Source organism: Euphorbia lathyris, chromosome 2 (assembly GCF_963576675.1).
Source record: "Euphorbia lathyris chromosome 2, ddEupLath1.1, whole genome shotgun sequence".
Lineage (NCBI taxonomy): Eukaryota > Viridiplantae > Streptophyta > Magnoliopsida > Malpighiales > Euphorbiaceae > Euphorbia > Euphorbia lathyris.
Window position 1 is genome coordinate 118,713,842 of NC_088911.1, and position 16,501 is coordinate 118,730,342.

Consider the following 16,501-nt stretch of genomic DNA (forward strand, 5'->3'; position numbering starts at 1 on the left):
GAGCTTTAGATTGTTAGTAGAATCTGCACTCAGAGCTGAGGAAATTGTGAAAGATAGAGAACAACTTTTTGTAACCAAAAGGGCTAGATTTGATACAGAGGGCCAGTCTAGCAGGCCATCAAAGAGAGGTGGATTCTCAGTTTCTTCTAGAGGCTATTCTCAACAATTTAGAGGTAGTAGTAGTATCCATCGTGGTGGGACTAGATCACGGGGCGGATTTGGAGATGTTTTGAGTAGTGCTCCATCTGTTGGTAGTAACAGATTTTCAGGTGGTTGGTTTAATAGTGGGTATAGAAGAGGAGCGAGGACAACATCTTTTCCAGCTTGTCAGACATGTGGACGGGTACACAGAGGTGAGTGTTGGGGACCTTCCCTGGTTTGTGGCAGATGTGGCCGATCTCACACAAGAGAGTGTTATAGTTCATTTAAGAAGGGTACATGTTTTGAGTGTGGAGAAACAGGCCATTATCGTAATGATTGTCCCTTATTAGTTGATAGAGGAGAGAGAGTTCAACCTCAGTCTAATATAGGAGGTGGTGCAGCTGGAGTGGATAGAGGCAGAGGCAGAGGTCGAGGAGGAGGTAGAGGGGGTAGACATGATGCTCCTATGGGTGGACAGACACAAAATTTACCACGAAATAGAGCCTTCAATATGACGAGGGGTGAAGCTCAAATAGCACCAGAGGTTATATCCAGTACAATTTCTATCCTTGATACCTTAGCTTTTGTTTTGATTGACCCTGGATCCACTCATTCATACATAACACCTGAGTTTATATTGAAAATAAATGGGAGGGTAGAACCATTAGGATATGATGTGGGAGTTATCCTACCAGTTGGGAATAATGTTATTGTAAATCAGGTTCTGAGAGATTGTCCTATAAAAGTGAGGGGAAGTGAGTTCCCTATAGATTTAGTAGTTATGGGGTTTAGAGAATTTGATATTATTTTGGGGATGGATTGGCTGTGTAAATATGAAGCTAAAGTTGATTGTTGTTCAAAGGAAGTTGTGTTACATTTTAATGCAGAATCAACTGTGTTATTTGTTGGGGAGAGAAAGGTTGTGCCGTCTTGTTTAATATCTTCAATTCAAGCAATCAGATGGATTAGAAATGGGTGTGAGGCATATTTAGCTCATGTTGTGGACACTAGGGAGGATGGAGGTAAATTGGAGAATATTCCAGTGGTGAGAGATTTTGCAGATGTATTCGTAGATGAACTACCAGGATTACCACCTCATAGGGAGATTGATTTTCCTATTGAGACCATGCCAGGAGTAACTCCTATATCAATTGCTCCATATAGAATGGCTCCAATGGAATTACAAGAATTGAAGAAACAAATAGAAGAACTACTTAAGAAGGGGTTTATACGACCCAGTACTTCACCGTGGGGAGCACCTGTATTATTTGTGAAGAAGAAAGATGGAAGTATGCGATTGTGTATTGATTACAGACAACTGAATAGAATGACAGTGAAAAACAAGTATCCATTGCCTCAGATTGATGATTTGCTAGATCAGCTTAGAGGAGCTCGTCATTTTTCAAAGATTGATCTAAGATCGGGCTATTGGCAGTTGAGAGTTGCAGAAGCTGACATACCTAAAACTGCTTTTCGTACAAGGTATGGTCATTTTGAGTTTCTTGTGATGCCTTTTGGCTTGACTAATGCTCCTGCAGCTTTCATGGCATTAATGAACAAGACTTTTCAGCCATATCTAGATAAGTTTGTTGTGGTGTTCATTGATGATATCCTAGTGTACTCAAGGACTGTGGGTGAGCATGAACAACATTTGAGAATTGTTTTGAAAATTTTAAGAGATAATCAGATGTATGCAAAGCTGAGCAAATGTGAATTTTGGATGGATGAAGTTGTATTCCTTGGTCATGTGGTGTCAGGTGAAGGGGTTCAACCCGACCCTTCCAAAATTAAAGCTATTGATGAATGGGAACCGCCAAAGAACGTTACAGAGCTTAGGAGTTTTCTTGGGTTAGCTGGTTATTACAGGAGATTCGTAGAGGTTTTTTCTCTGATTGCAGGTCCATTAACTAAATTGCTGAGAAAGGGAGTTGTATTCCAGTGGAATGGTAAATGTCACCAAAGCTTTGAGGAACTAAAGAAGAGATTGACTTCTGCACCAGTGTTAGTGTTACCTTTTGAAGGTGGTGGCTTTGTTGTTTATACAGATGCATCGGGACAAGGTTTGGGATGTGTTCTAATGCAAAATGGGAAAGTCATTGCATATGCTTCTAGGCAACTGAGACCTCATGAGATGAATTACCCCACACACGACTTAGAGTTGGCAGCAGTCATCCATGCATTGAAGGTATGGAGACATTACCTATATGGGGAGACATTTCAGATTCTCACTGATCATAAGAGTTTGAAGTACATCTTTACACAAAAGGAGCTGAACCTAAGACAAAGACGATGGATTGAGCTATTAAAAGATTATGATTGTACAATAGATTACCATCCAGGAAAGGCTAATGTGGTTGCAGATGCTTTGAGTAGAAAGAGTGTTGATATTGTGGCTAGTATGAAGAGTTATAGTTTAAATTCACTAGTGGAGATGCGAGCCATGGATGTGCAGTTAGAAGTAAATGAAGTAACAGGTTTGATGGCTACACTACGGGTAAAACCAGATTTGAAAGAAAGGATACAAGAAGCACAATGGTATGATCCTTATTTACAGAAAATGCGAGATCGTGTACAACAAGGTAAAAGACCTGATATTTCTGTGGAAGATGATGGAACTATGATGATAGGTAGTCGATTATGTGTTCCAGATGTAGCAGATTTAAGATCAGAAATTCTACATGAAGCACATAATTCTCCTTATGCTATGCACCCAGGAATGACAAAGATGTACAGAAATTTGAGACCTTTTTACTGGTGGCCTACAATGAAGAAAGATGTATCTGATTTTGTTTCCAAATGTTTGACATGTCAACAGGTTAAAGCCGAACATCAAGCTCCCGTGGGAAAACTAAAACCTTTAACCATACCAGAGTGGAAATGGGAGAGGATCACTATGGATTTTGTGATGGGATTACCAAGAACAAGGCGTAGACACAATAGTATATGGGTGATAGTGGATAAACTTACAAAATCTGCTCACTTTCTACCGGTTCAACAGACAGACTCGATGGATAAATTGGCTAGACTTTATGTGGAACAAATTGTGAGATTGCATGGAGTACCTATATCTATTGTTTCAGATCGTGATCCTAGATTTACATCTAGATTTTGGGGCAGTTTACAGCACTCCTTGGGAACAAAATTGCATTTCAGTACAGCTTTTCATCCACAGACAGATGGACAATCAGAAAGAACTATTCAGACCTTAGAGGATATGATGAGAGCTTGTGTTCTTAATTTCCAAGGTGAGTGGGATATACATTTACCTCTTATGGAGTTTGCTTATAATAATGGTTATCATTCGAGTATAGGCATGGCACCTTATGAGGAATTATATGGAAGACCATGTAGAAGACCTATATGTTGGGATGTTGAAGGAATGAGGCAATTGGAAGGACCTGAGTTAGTCCAGGAAACTGTTGAGAAGATCAATGTCATAAAGAAGTATTTAAAAGCTGCACAGGAACGTCAGAAAGCCTATGTGGATCAGCACCGAAGGGAGATGGAATATAAAGTTGGAGATAAAGTGTTTTTAAAAATATCCCCATGGAAAGGAATAGTTCGTTTTGGCAGAAGAGGGAAGTTGAATCCAAGATACATCGGGCCTTATGAGATCGTTGAGAGAGTTGGACCATTGGCTTATAGGTTAGCTTTACCACCAGAATTGTCTTTAATACATGATGTATTTCAGGTGTCAGTATTAAGAAGATATAGATCAGACCCAAGTCATATGATTCCTGAACCTGAGATTGCAATAGTGAACACAGACTTGACTATTCGTGAGCAACCTTTAGAGATTTTGGGACGAGAAATGAAACGACTCAGAAACCGTGAAATTCCAATGGTTAAGGTGAGATGGAGTCATAATCAAACACTTGATGAGGCAACTTGGGAGGTAGAAGAAAATATGAGGACACAATATCCTTACCTATTTGAAGCTTCTGGTAAGTGAATTTCGGGGACGAAATTCTTTAAGGGGGGAAGAACTGTAACATCCACAAAACCCTAACACATGAGTCTTCCCACATTCATTATGTTTTCATGATTGAATACATACATTTTAGATTCATCTCATTGTCAGTAGAAGTTTTGTATGCATAATGCGATTATCGTGCGATTAGTAGGCGATTAGTGTGTCGTTAAGATGTAACAATTGGTTAATTGAGTTAGGACTTAACTGAATGAATGAATGAATTTATATGTCCTAAATTGATTAACTTACACTTTAGGAGGGCTGAATTTGAGGTTTGTGAGCAAGCATGAGGTGTCACCCCAATATTAAGACACAATACACCTCTTCATTTTACAAAGGATGTGCACAACTCAATCCTTATGATATTCAGCCACAATTTCGACCAAAGCTTCACAAACCTTCCTTTTTCATGTCCTAACACCCTCCAAAGAAAAATCTTCTAATTTCTTCCATTTTCAAGCCAAACAAGTCAAGTTAGGAAGCATACTAGGTGATAGACACAAGTTGAAGGTTAGTATGTTGTTTTAGCTTGTTTTCTATGAGTTGGAGATTTTGAAATACCTAGGTATGATTATAGTGGATGAGTTGTGATTGAGTTTGTTGAGTTTTGGTGTTGTTTAAAGTGGTTATAGGCTGTCCAAATGAAAGATATGTATCAAGTGTCCTAAACAGAAATCTAGGGTACTGCTTTCAGTCATTTTGGAGCATGTTTTTCATATTGATATTGTTCGAATTTGAAGATACATAAAGAATAAACTATATTCCTATATGTGTTATGAAACCCTCTGTAAAATATGGGACTTTAATTCCATATATAGAGGAAGAAAACCTAGATGGATCATGACTGCCTCGAAATGGAATGTCATGTGAGGCAGCCATGTTGATGTAGCATTTTGAGGACCTTAGAATCATAATTTAGGAAAGTTTATGTATACAAAAGTGTTCCTAACTACTTGAAGTATATGTCTGTAAAAGGATTTGACAATCCATTGTGTTTAGTGTGAGCTAGGTTGAGTGAATTATGGTAGATACAAATCTGGATAGTCTGTTTCTTGGCTGGAAATAGGACATAATCATTTTGCATGCCATATATTTTGTAGAAGTGATATTAATTTGAATTTTGGATATGTTATACCCATATATGTCTAGTTTCATTAGGTTCAAGAAACAGGACATTTGGATTCATATAGAGAAAGTTATGAGTACGTGAGTTGAGTGTAACTCCTCCGTAGCACAGATGATTGTATTCCGAATTTAGTGAGCCGGAATACAGATTGGGCCCAAGGACCATTTTATATATATTGTTTAAGTACAGCAAGGCCTTTCTAAAATAAGTATTATTATAATAAGTGAAACAAATGAATAAATTCTAACTTGGTACTAATGATATATTTTGCTTTGTGCTCTTTACATTACTTTTGTATATACATATATGCGTAATATGTTTATTGAGTAGGCAGCTCACCCCTTGCCAACAGATTTTATAGGTTAGGTGGAGTTCTTCTTGCTTAAGGTCGCACCAGCAGTGTCAGTCCATTCTCATCTAGGCATTTTGGAGTCTTGTGATGTACTTTTGTTTTGTAAATCCTTTATGCAGGATAATGACTTAAACGTGTATTGTAAATTGTAAATGCTTTCTCTTGTGTATAATATGTAAAGTTTATATGAGATTGAAGTTTATATGATTGAGAATTGAAAGCATGTCTATAACTGATATTGTGTGAGATATCATGTGATCCAAGTGAGGGGGTTACAATATCAATATGATGTTGTCCGCTCTTACGGACAAACATTTATTCAACCGAAAATGTTTCATCCCGATTTCCCGTTTATGTCTTGTTTCAAACTTCCAATAAGGGGAGAGTTCCCCAGGAGCTCAATGCACATGTGTTGGTTTTTATGCTACATGCATTACATACCAATGGAATTTTCTTCATCTGAATGGTGTAACGGTCTATGTGGAGGTACTATTCCTGCAAACGTACAAACATTTATGAAATGTTTATGCCATTTGATGCATAGAATGCGTATTTTTCTCGATTGTTGTTTGAAAACACGAGGGATTTTAGAGCAAACTATACACAAAGAAAAAATATTTCTGTAATATTTTCCTGAAAGTGACACCGTCTACTGCATTTTATGAGCTTCATGATGCTTATCCAACTTCTTTATGTGCAAATTGGCAATCTCTTCGTGATGCATCTATTTCTCTCCAATGAGCAAGTGCGCAGAAAAACAATTGCAGTGAAGTATGGGGACGTGCCGAAACACCATGTGCAAGTCTTCCATTTGATTATATCGACACAATCCATGAAGCTGTAGAGATTTTTGAGACCGAGCAGTCTGTTGGGATTGATATGAGGGATTAATGTAGTTTATGTGTTGTTGTATTGAAATAATGTGTTTTTTAGTTTGTGTTGTTGTATCGAAATAATGTGTGTTTTAGTTTGTGTAAAACAACTTCGCGAATAGATGTACAACTTCGCGAATGCAATGATATGCGAGTTCGCGAATATATGTGTTTGTGGAGCAGGGGATCTTTCACGAAGCTGAAGTTCTTCGTATACATCCGCGAATTGTATACAGTGTTCACATAACTGAATGCGGCTTCGTGAATACACCAGTTTGTGGAGCAGGAGGTATGTTCGCGAAGTTGATGTTCTTCGCATATGCATGGTTACCTTCGCGAATATAAATACTGCAAACTAATTACTACACGAATAAATGAACAACTTCGCAAATATGATGTTATGCAAAAATATCTGTAAACACAAAAATGGGCACAATATATAACAAAATATACAAGATGCACAAAATATATAACACGTACAAAAAACACAATTTGTACAACTCAAAATTTATACAGTTTGCCATGGAAAATTTCAAGGACAACACGTAATCTAAGGAAATCTCTGTCATCTGGGTCTAATTCAGACACCTGCCGACCAGCTGTTAAAAGTTGAGAAAAAATGCACACCAACATCCCACAATCGTTCGATGCTGTTCTCTGTTGTGGAGTGTCCGGTAGCCTAGTCCACCCTATCCGGTTGTCCTGATTTTGACCATTCCACCCTATGGTTTTGCCAATAGCGTATGTAAGTACGGTCATGGGCCTCCCGAGTACTTGACCAAGCTTCTCCTCACTGTCATTAGAAAGACAACTATCATATATGTACATGTGCATATTCGTTGTACTTAGCACTCCTAATATCCAGTGGTTTTCTTTGATGTTGAATGGCATGAATATTTGCTTCAAACCCTTCCATGGTCATATAAACATGTTATCTCTACCATTGATCGTATTACACACGTGGCCCATATCCATATTATGTGACAACTATATATATCCGGTGAATTGGCTATCACATGTAGTCCAGTCCGCATCTAAACCATTCTTGAACGACTGGCGCCGCAACAGATATAGGAATGCATCGATGTGCTAATTAAAAAAGAAATATAGACATAAGTCAAACACATGCTTCACAAACATATGCATCACAAACAAACAAACCATAATATTTAAAAGTAATACCTCCCCGTCCCAATATTTTCCCGGTGTCTCAGCTTGTATGAACCACGAGATTTCTGGCTGTAGTGGTTTTGTACCTTTAACGAGCCTTGACGACTTTTTGTTGCAAAAATTCCTCCATTCCTCATACGTAGACACATCGTCCTTATCAATTCGGACTGACCATGACGTAGGTACAGGAGGTGCTCTAGGAACGGTGGGACTCTGTGATACGACAATATCCATGCACCGATCTACCTTCTTAGTTCCCTTCTTGGCTACCTTCTTAGTTACCTTCATAGCCAACTTCTTACACTTTTTTTCCTTTCTTTTCCTCGGTGTACGGTGTTGTCACGTGATGTGATCGCTTCTTTTGTCGCACCGCCCTTAACGGATGAGGCTTATGCACATCATCTATCACAGCTTGTGTGGTCTCGCTTAAAGTGATAATTGCTTCATGTCAAAACATAACGACCGAACACACTATAAGGAACATATTTAAAAATAAGTATAAAACTACATGTATATAAACTATCGTATACCTTTTCAGGGAGCATCTCTTGTGGTTCCGTGTCATCGCTGATTTCAATCACCTCCCTACACTGCTCCTCCTTCCTCTCACCCTCTTCTTTCTCCTCCCCCACATCCCCACCTATTTCCCCCACAAAGTCGAAATTCATATACATATCACATCCGAGACGCTCTCCCATCCGATCTGCCTTACTCTCAGCCCTTAGCTCTGCCATCAACTCCTCCTTCAACTCCACCCTCAACTCGTCCTTCAACTCTGCCCTTAACTCCTCCTTCAACTCCACCTTCAACTCTGCCCTCAACTCCTCCTTCAACTCCACCCTCTCCCACCTATTAGACTCACTGAACTCCGATCTCATCTTTCGCACCAATTCATCCGCCAATGAATCTTTAAGTTCCACCTTCAACATTTCAAATCTCTCCCACATCTTTGCCTTCCTTTCTTCTTCCTCATTTTCATGTACATTCACTTCATTCTTCTTCTTACACCTCTTCTCGTTTCTAATTCTGTCATCCTCATCCATATCATCATACTCTTCCTCCTCATTTTCCACATCCTCTTCACCCTGATTACCTACAACATTCTCTTCCTCACTCTCTACCTCATGCTCTTCCTCATTATGTACCTCATTCTCTTCCTCATTGTTCTCCTCTTCTTCACTTAGCTCAGACCCCTTATAAGGTTCGAATAACACATCAAGGTCAAGGTCTACGGCTTTCCCATCTAAATAATCCTTCATTGGCGCATACCAATCGCACTTTGCCTCATCTTCCTCGATAACAAGTTCAGATGCTTGCACATCAGCTGACTGAACACATGAAAAATCAAACCCAACTCCATAAGCACATGTTACTTACATCCAAAGCACACATTAATTCTGTACACAAGACATATGTACTTACCTTAAATATTTCTTCAGCTTCTGAGAAAGTTATATTCTTTGCACTTATCCACCAACATATATGAGGGTACACGGTCTTTGGTCTCCTCAAATAGTATTTAGGGGGTGCACGCAATATCTCCAGTATCCAAGCCTACAAAGTATTAAATAAAAATCATTACAATTGAAATCTAACATGAAGTAAATCAAATGAATATAGGAAACATACATGGAACGCTTGTGTTAATCCATGAAGCTGATATGGGACGGCCTTCTTCGTTCCTTCTTCCTCGTTGTACGCATCAAATGCCTTCTTCCTTCATGGGACAGCCCGTTCCATCATCTTGTACAGCTCATCCCAAGCAGGCACACCCCATGGAAACGTGTTAAATACAGTGGGGAAATCAGTTAGGTTGATGATATTGTCATCAACCTTTTTCAATGGATCAGTTGTGAGTAGGAACCTATGTATAATGAACAACATAGCCATTGCCACCGCATCATCGTTATTTTTTCGCCCAATTAGTCTCTAAGAAGGTATCGAATATATTTTTGTGATTTATGCTCCCTCTACCTCCGAAGTAGAGATTCCTCAATCTGTTTTCCCTTTTATAATTGCTCATCTGTTTAAAAATTGGTAACGGATCACCTAGTCTCAATCCAGTTATGAGTGCGAATTCATGCTGACCGAATTTCACTTCAACACCATTGATGTTGAACCACATTTCTCCGGATTTACCCTCTTTCGGATTGATTTCCATTGTAAGAACCCCATGGCATAGAGGAGAGGACAACGAATACACTTTGAAGTCCACCAAATGCCCGAAACATGTTTTCCTGAACATGGCCAACTGCACTGTGGATAATCTTTCTTTCACTTTCTTCATCACCTCAGCATCAGAGCGAACTGTGATAATAGCTCTCGTATCCAAGGCGTAGGGGTACCTAAAAATGTCTTTCATACTCTTCCTAACTGTTGATGTCCTCTTCCTCTTTTTGGAATTAGACTTAGACTTAGAATGATCACCCTTCCAAATCATAAAGTAGATCAAATTAGTCAAGTAAATACTAACTTCGCGAATATGACATTCGCGAACTGACAAGATTATTCGCGAATTCGCATATGCGGAACAATAACATATGCCTCGACTGCTTCGTGGATATGATTTGCCTTCGCATATTGCGATGTTCGCGAATTAAACTCATATTCGCGAATTGGTCGATCCTGTAAAATTTAGACGCCACAACTGATTTTAACTATTTCTAAGTATCATTCTTACAAAACAAAGCTATGAACTAACGAAAAAACACAATAAATTTGTAAACCCTACTTCTAAATCGCATGAGAAGTAAAATCATCAACAACAACAACAACAACAACAAAGCCTTAGTCCCGAAATGATTCGGGGTCGGCTAACATGAACCATCATATAAAACCGTGAAAATCAAGTCGTGTCAGCGACACAGATTCGCAATCCACTACCATATTTTCCTCAATTCCCAATAAACTCATATCACTCTCGATCACCCTCCTCCAAGTTTGCTTAGGTCTTCCCCTACCCCTCACCACTACATCCCTTTGCCACTCTTCGGTTCTCCTAACCGGCGCATCAAGCGCTCTACGTCTCACATGGCCAAACCACCTTAGTCGGTTTTCTCTCATTTTATTCTCAATAGATGTGACCCCTACTTTTGTCCTAATTATTTCATTATGCACCCGGTCCTTTCTCGTGTGACCACACATCCATCTCAACATACGCATCTCCGCCACCGACATCTTATGGATGTGGCAGTGTTTCACTGCCCAACACTCCGTACCATATAACAATGCTGGTCTAATTGCCGTCCGGTAGAATTTTCCCTTTAATCTATTAGGCATGCCGGGATCACAAAGGAAACCCGTAGCACTCTTCCACTTCGACCAACCAGCTTTAATCCTATGAACAACATCTCCATCTACTTCTCCATCCGTTTGGATAATAGATCCTAAATACCGGAAGCAATCCGAGGCCTGAACAACTCTCCCATCTAGGATGATTGTCCCTGCCTCCCTACTCCTACGGCCGCTAAACTTACACTCCAAATATTCTGTCTTACTTCGACTCAACTTAAAGCCTCTAGATTCTAGAGTTTGCCTCCATAGTTCCAACTTCATCTCCACTCCTTCTTTCGTCTCCTCAACCAACACAATATCATCTGCAAACAGCATGCACCATGGTATACCATCTTGAAGTGAACTTGTTAGTTCATCCATAACGATGGCAAAAAGAAATGGGCTTAGTGCGGAACCTTGATGCACTCCAATCGTAATAGGAAACTCTTCAGTCTTCCCAACACTAGTACGTACACTCGTGCATACTCCCTCATACATGTCCTTTATGATGTCAATATATTTCCGCGAAATGCCTTTCCTTATCAAGGCCCACCAAAGTACTTCCCTTGGTACCTTATCATATGCTTTCTCCAAGTCAATGAAAACCATATGCAAGTCTTTCTTCTTATTTCGATAGTGCTCCATTAATTGTCTCATTAGATGGATGGCTTCCATAGTTGATCTTCCCGGTATAAAGCCAAACTGGTTTTCCGAGATCTTCACCGTCCTCCTTAGCCTTTGTTCAATCACTCGCTCCCAAAGTTTCATAGTGTGACTCATTAATTTGATTCCCCGATAGTTGGCACAATCTTGGACATCGCCTTTGTTCTTATACAAAGGGATTAAGGTACTTTTCCTCCATTCTGATGGCATCTTACTGTTTCTCCAAATTTTGTTGAAGAACATCGTCAACCATTCGATTCCTCTTTCTCCCAAACATCTCCAAATCTCAATAGGGATGCCATCAGGTCCTACTGCTTTCTTCAACTTCATCTTACTTAATGCCATTTTGACTTCACCCTTTTGAATTCTCCGCAGGCATTCATGATTTATCATATCGTGATGGATACTTATATCTCCAACATCTTGTTGGCGATCTCCATTAAATAAGTCATCAAAATAGGACCTCCATCGTTCCTTGATATCCTTATCTCCAACTAGGACTTTCTGGTCCACATCCTTCACACATTTAACTTTTCCGAGATCTCGCGTCTTCCTATCTCTCATCCGAGCAATTCTATATATGTCTCTTTCCCCTTCTTTCGTATCCAATCTTGTATACAGATCCCGATTCACCTTTGCTCTAGCATCTCGTATGACCTTCTTTACTTCCCTTTTAGCCTCTTTGTATTTTTCGTAGTTCTCGTCACTCCTACATTTCCCCAATAGTTTATAGGATTCTCTCTTACTCTTCACTGCTTGTCGTACTTCTTCTGTCCACCAAGATGTGTCCTTACCCGGTGGCATGCTACCTTTAGATTCCCCTAGAACTTGCTTCGCTACTTCCCTTATACTATGCTCCATCTTATTCCATATCGAATCTATATCTGAATCCATATTGCAAGTCCAAATATCTTTTTTGGTCATCTCATCCACAAATTTTTGTTGATTCTCCCCTTGCAATTTCCACCACTTAATCTTAGTCTCTACTTGAGGTGTTTGTTTTCTTATACATTTCCTACTTCGAAAATCTAGCACCACTACTCTATGTTGGGTTGTCGTACTCTCACCAGGGATCACCTTACAATCAATATAACTCTTTCTCCAAGCACTCCTTACTAAGAAGAAGTCAATTTGGCTCGCATTACCGCCACTCCGATAAGTCACTAAGTGGGATGTTCTCTTCATAAACCATGTGTTCATGATACTCAAGTCATAGGCTGATGCGAATTCCAAAATATCATTTCCTGCTTCATTCTTATCTCCAAAACCATACCCTCCATGAACACTCTCAAACCCATCTCGCCTAGAACCCACGTGTCCATTGAGATCACCCCCTAGTACCATTTTTTCATCCCTAGGAACCTGTTGCACCACTTCCTCTAAGTCATCCCAAAAAGCTTGTCTTATAGACACATCTAATCCTATTTGTGGCGCATATGCACTAATGACATTCACAACCTCATCCCCTATCACTAGCTTAACACTCATAATTCTATCGCTCTTCCTAGACACCGCTACTACCTCATCAATATACTCCCTATCAATAAGAATACCTACTCCATTTCTACCCTTATCCTTTCCTGAGTACCAAAGCTTATAACCCCAAGGAGCTATCTCTCTAGCCTTAGCTCCAACCCACTTGGTTTCTTGTAGGCATAATATATTTATTCTCCTCCTCTTCATAACATCTACAATTTCAGCTAATCTTCCTGTCAAAGAACCTATGTTCCATGTCCCAAAGCGTAACCTACTACCCTTACCCCTACCCCTACCATTACCGTGGACTAGCTTATTTACCCGCAACCCTTGCATATTTGACACCACCCCCGGGTCCTGGGGTGGCGCGCCGCTTCGGGGCGACGACCTAGCAACCCTTGCACATTTATCACTACACCCGGGTCTAGGAAGTGCAGCGCGTTGCTGAGTAGGGAACGCCCCAACGGTATTTATATTATGGTTCATGTCATAAGATGTGACTAAGTTTTACGCTGGCCGCCACAAACCTACCGCAACCCTCCTCCTTTGTCCGGGCTTCGGACCGGCTGTAAAATCATCGTAGTATAGAAATAGAAGCGTTAAAACCTAATCAAAAATCACAAAATAACATACCTTCTTGCCGGTTCTTGCCATTGGAATCGGTTGGAAGTCGCTAGAAGAAGCAATGTAAAGATTGGTGGTGTTGAAGATGTTCATCGTTCGCGTTTTTTGTGTTCGTCGTTCGAGTTTTCACGAATGTTACGACTTGATAACATCGTGATATTAACCCGAGGACTAAAAGGGATATTCACCTCAGGAACGCCGCATAGTGATCCCCAAAGGGGAGCTGGCAGGCGGATCTCCACGGATCTGTTCTGGGAGATCCGCTGGCGGACCTATGAGGCGAATCTCTTCATTCACCGGATTCGCCACTATAACGGCTGGCCGCCGACTCGGCCATAAAGATCATTAATGAGTAATCAATTAGCTAACTGCCAGGTTAGAGATAACTCGTAGCCGCCATTAATGGAGCATTAATGGAGACCTTCTAGTTACCTGAAGGTTACAACTTCACAGCTATATATAGCCTGATTCCCTAGGTTATGAAGGTACACATTCTCACAACCTTTGTCAATTCAGTTTGTTTCCTTGAATCATCTTACTGACTTTGGCATCGGAGCTTCCCCCCGTCGAACCCAACGACGCCCCCACAGGGACGGATGTTGACCAGAATTTCGCTACCTGTTATCAATTGGTGCGGTGAGCGTGGAATCCTTGACCAAACAAAGGGTTTTTCGTTCACACTAAAAAACTATGACAAACGGAGATCAAAATCCCTCCTCAGGGATTGAAACACCATTAGTTACACCATCTAGTGCTGGCCGCACTGATTCAACTGCTCCTGCAATGCACATCAAAAATAGTATGCCTCCAGATGCTTTCATCAATATATGTGCCCAAGCAATTGGAGAACGGTTTGGAACTGAGACAGGGAATCGCATGCGGTCATTTATGACCCTCCCTCCACATTGGAGCATGGCGTCCACATCGGCCGTATCATCTTGGCCTTTGTTAAGCTTTGGACCGGGCGCCCAAAGTTCTTCATTCCTCCAAGCTCACAACACGGATTCTATGATAACCACCACAACGTCGACTGGCGAACGGCAAATCAATCGTGAGTTATTTCCTGATGGCGCTGAAGGAAGTCAAAGAAATAATTCATCCTTACCGGGTCGATCCGCGGGACCTGGATTAAATTTGGACGGACCCAATATCCCCAGGCGTCCATGGACGAATCTTCCCCCTGGCGGATCCAAAAGGCGAACACACAAAAAGCACAGAAAGGAGAAAGGCAGGCGGTCCAGGTCACCTTCGCCCCGACGACCGAGATCCTCCCATCGTGGTAGATCGCCCCCATCTACTGGTCGTGGACGGAGTAAAAGGCTAAAAGAGACACCCCATCCAAGTGGACCACCACCACCACCACCTTCGGGAACTGTTGGACACATCCCGTTAGGAAGCCAGGGAGGGGGAAACGGGCCGGCTCCCCTGGAGGAGGAGGCGGAGGTGGAGGTGGCGGAGGAGGAGGTAGTGGAGGAGGTGGCGGATGCAGTAATGGGGGAGGGCGTTCGCCATCAGATCCATCGTCTGATTCAAGTTCTTCTTCTTCTCCAAGCAGATCGCCACGAAGAGGTCGTCCCAGGGCGGATCCAGAAAATTTTGATGATAGAGTTAGGGCCTTGGTGCTCCGTATGAATGAAGAAAATGCTAGGCATAACCCGTTCGCCAATAGGGATTCGCCTTTCGCAGCTTGGATTGAGGCGGAGGAAACAGACAGAGCTTTTAAAATTCCCAATCTTGCAATATACACAGGAAGTGACAATCCAGAAGCTCACGTTAGAAAATATCGAATACTGCTTAGGCTCAACCGTGCCACCGAGCCCGTGCTCTGCAAAATTTTTGTTACCACGCTGGGGGGCCCAGCCTATTCATGGTTTCAATCTTTACCACCAGGTTCGATAAACAGCTTTGATCAATTGAGCAGGGAATTTTGCGCTAAATTTGCCGGCTGTATTCCTCCAGTAGTGAAATCTGGGAAGCTTTTTGAGTTAAAGTAGAAGGCGAATGAATCCCTTCGGGAGTATGTGGACACTTTAAACCAGTTGTGCATACAAATCGTTGATGTGGACATCTCCGTAGCTGTGGAATGTTTCGTAAGAAATACCACCTGTAAGAGTTTGCAGGAAGATCTCATTCGAAAGAAACCCACCAGCATGGCAGAGTTGATGGAGCGTTGTAAAGATTTTATAGAAGTGGATGACATTCGCCGAGGTTCACCATCATCGCCGAAAAGGGACAAAGGCGAATCTCGTCCCCGAGATAGAGACAGGGACAAGCGTCAGGACTCTTCCTCTAGAAACCAGCGAAGAGATCCTAAGAGCAAATCAACGTTTGTCACCTCTTTCACATCTCTCAATGCTTCTAAAAGTGAAGTCCTTATGTGGATCGAGAACAGTCAACACAAACGGAGCATTTCATACCCCGAACCGAAGGGAGGGGAGTACACCAATAATGGTAAAAATCCTAAAAACTATTGTAAATATCACAGGAAAAATGGCCACGACACTGACGCATGCTGGGAGTTAGCTCGAGAGATCGAGCGTCTCATGGAGAGGGGCAAATTGGATCGGTTCATCCAAACTGAAGGCAAAAAAGGAGATGGTGATAGACCCAAGGAGGACCCAAAGAAGAAAGGAAAGGGTACCATCAATGTCATAGCAGGCGGACCTGGATACCAGCCAATGCTAAAAAAGGCAAGGACTGCCGCCCTTGACAGGACGTCGTTAAATCGCCCCTTTTCCGATGTAGGTCCTGAGATATCTCCCCATGCGGATGCACTGGTTGTCACTATGATGGTGGAAGGCTAGGAGATGAAAAGAGTAATGATTGATACT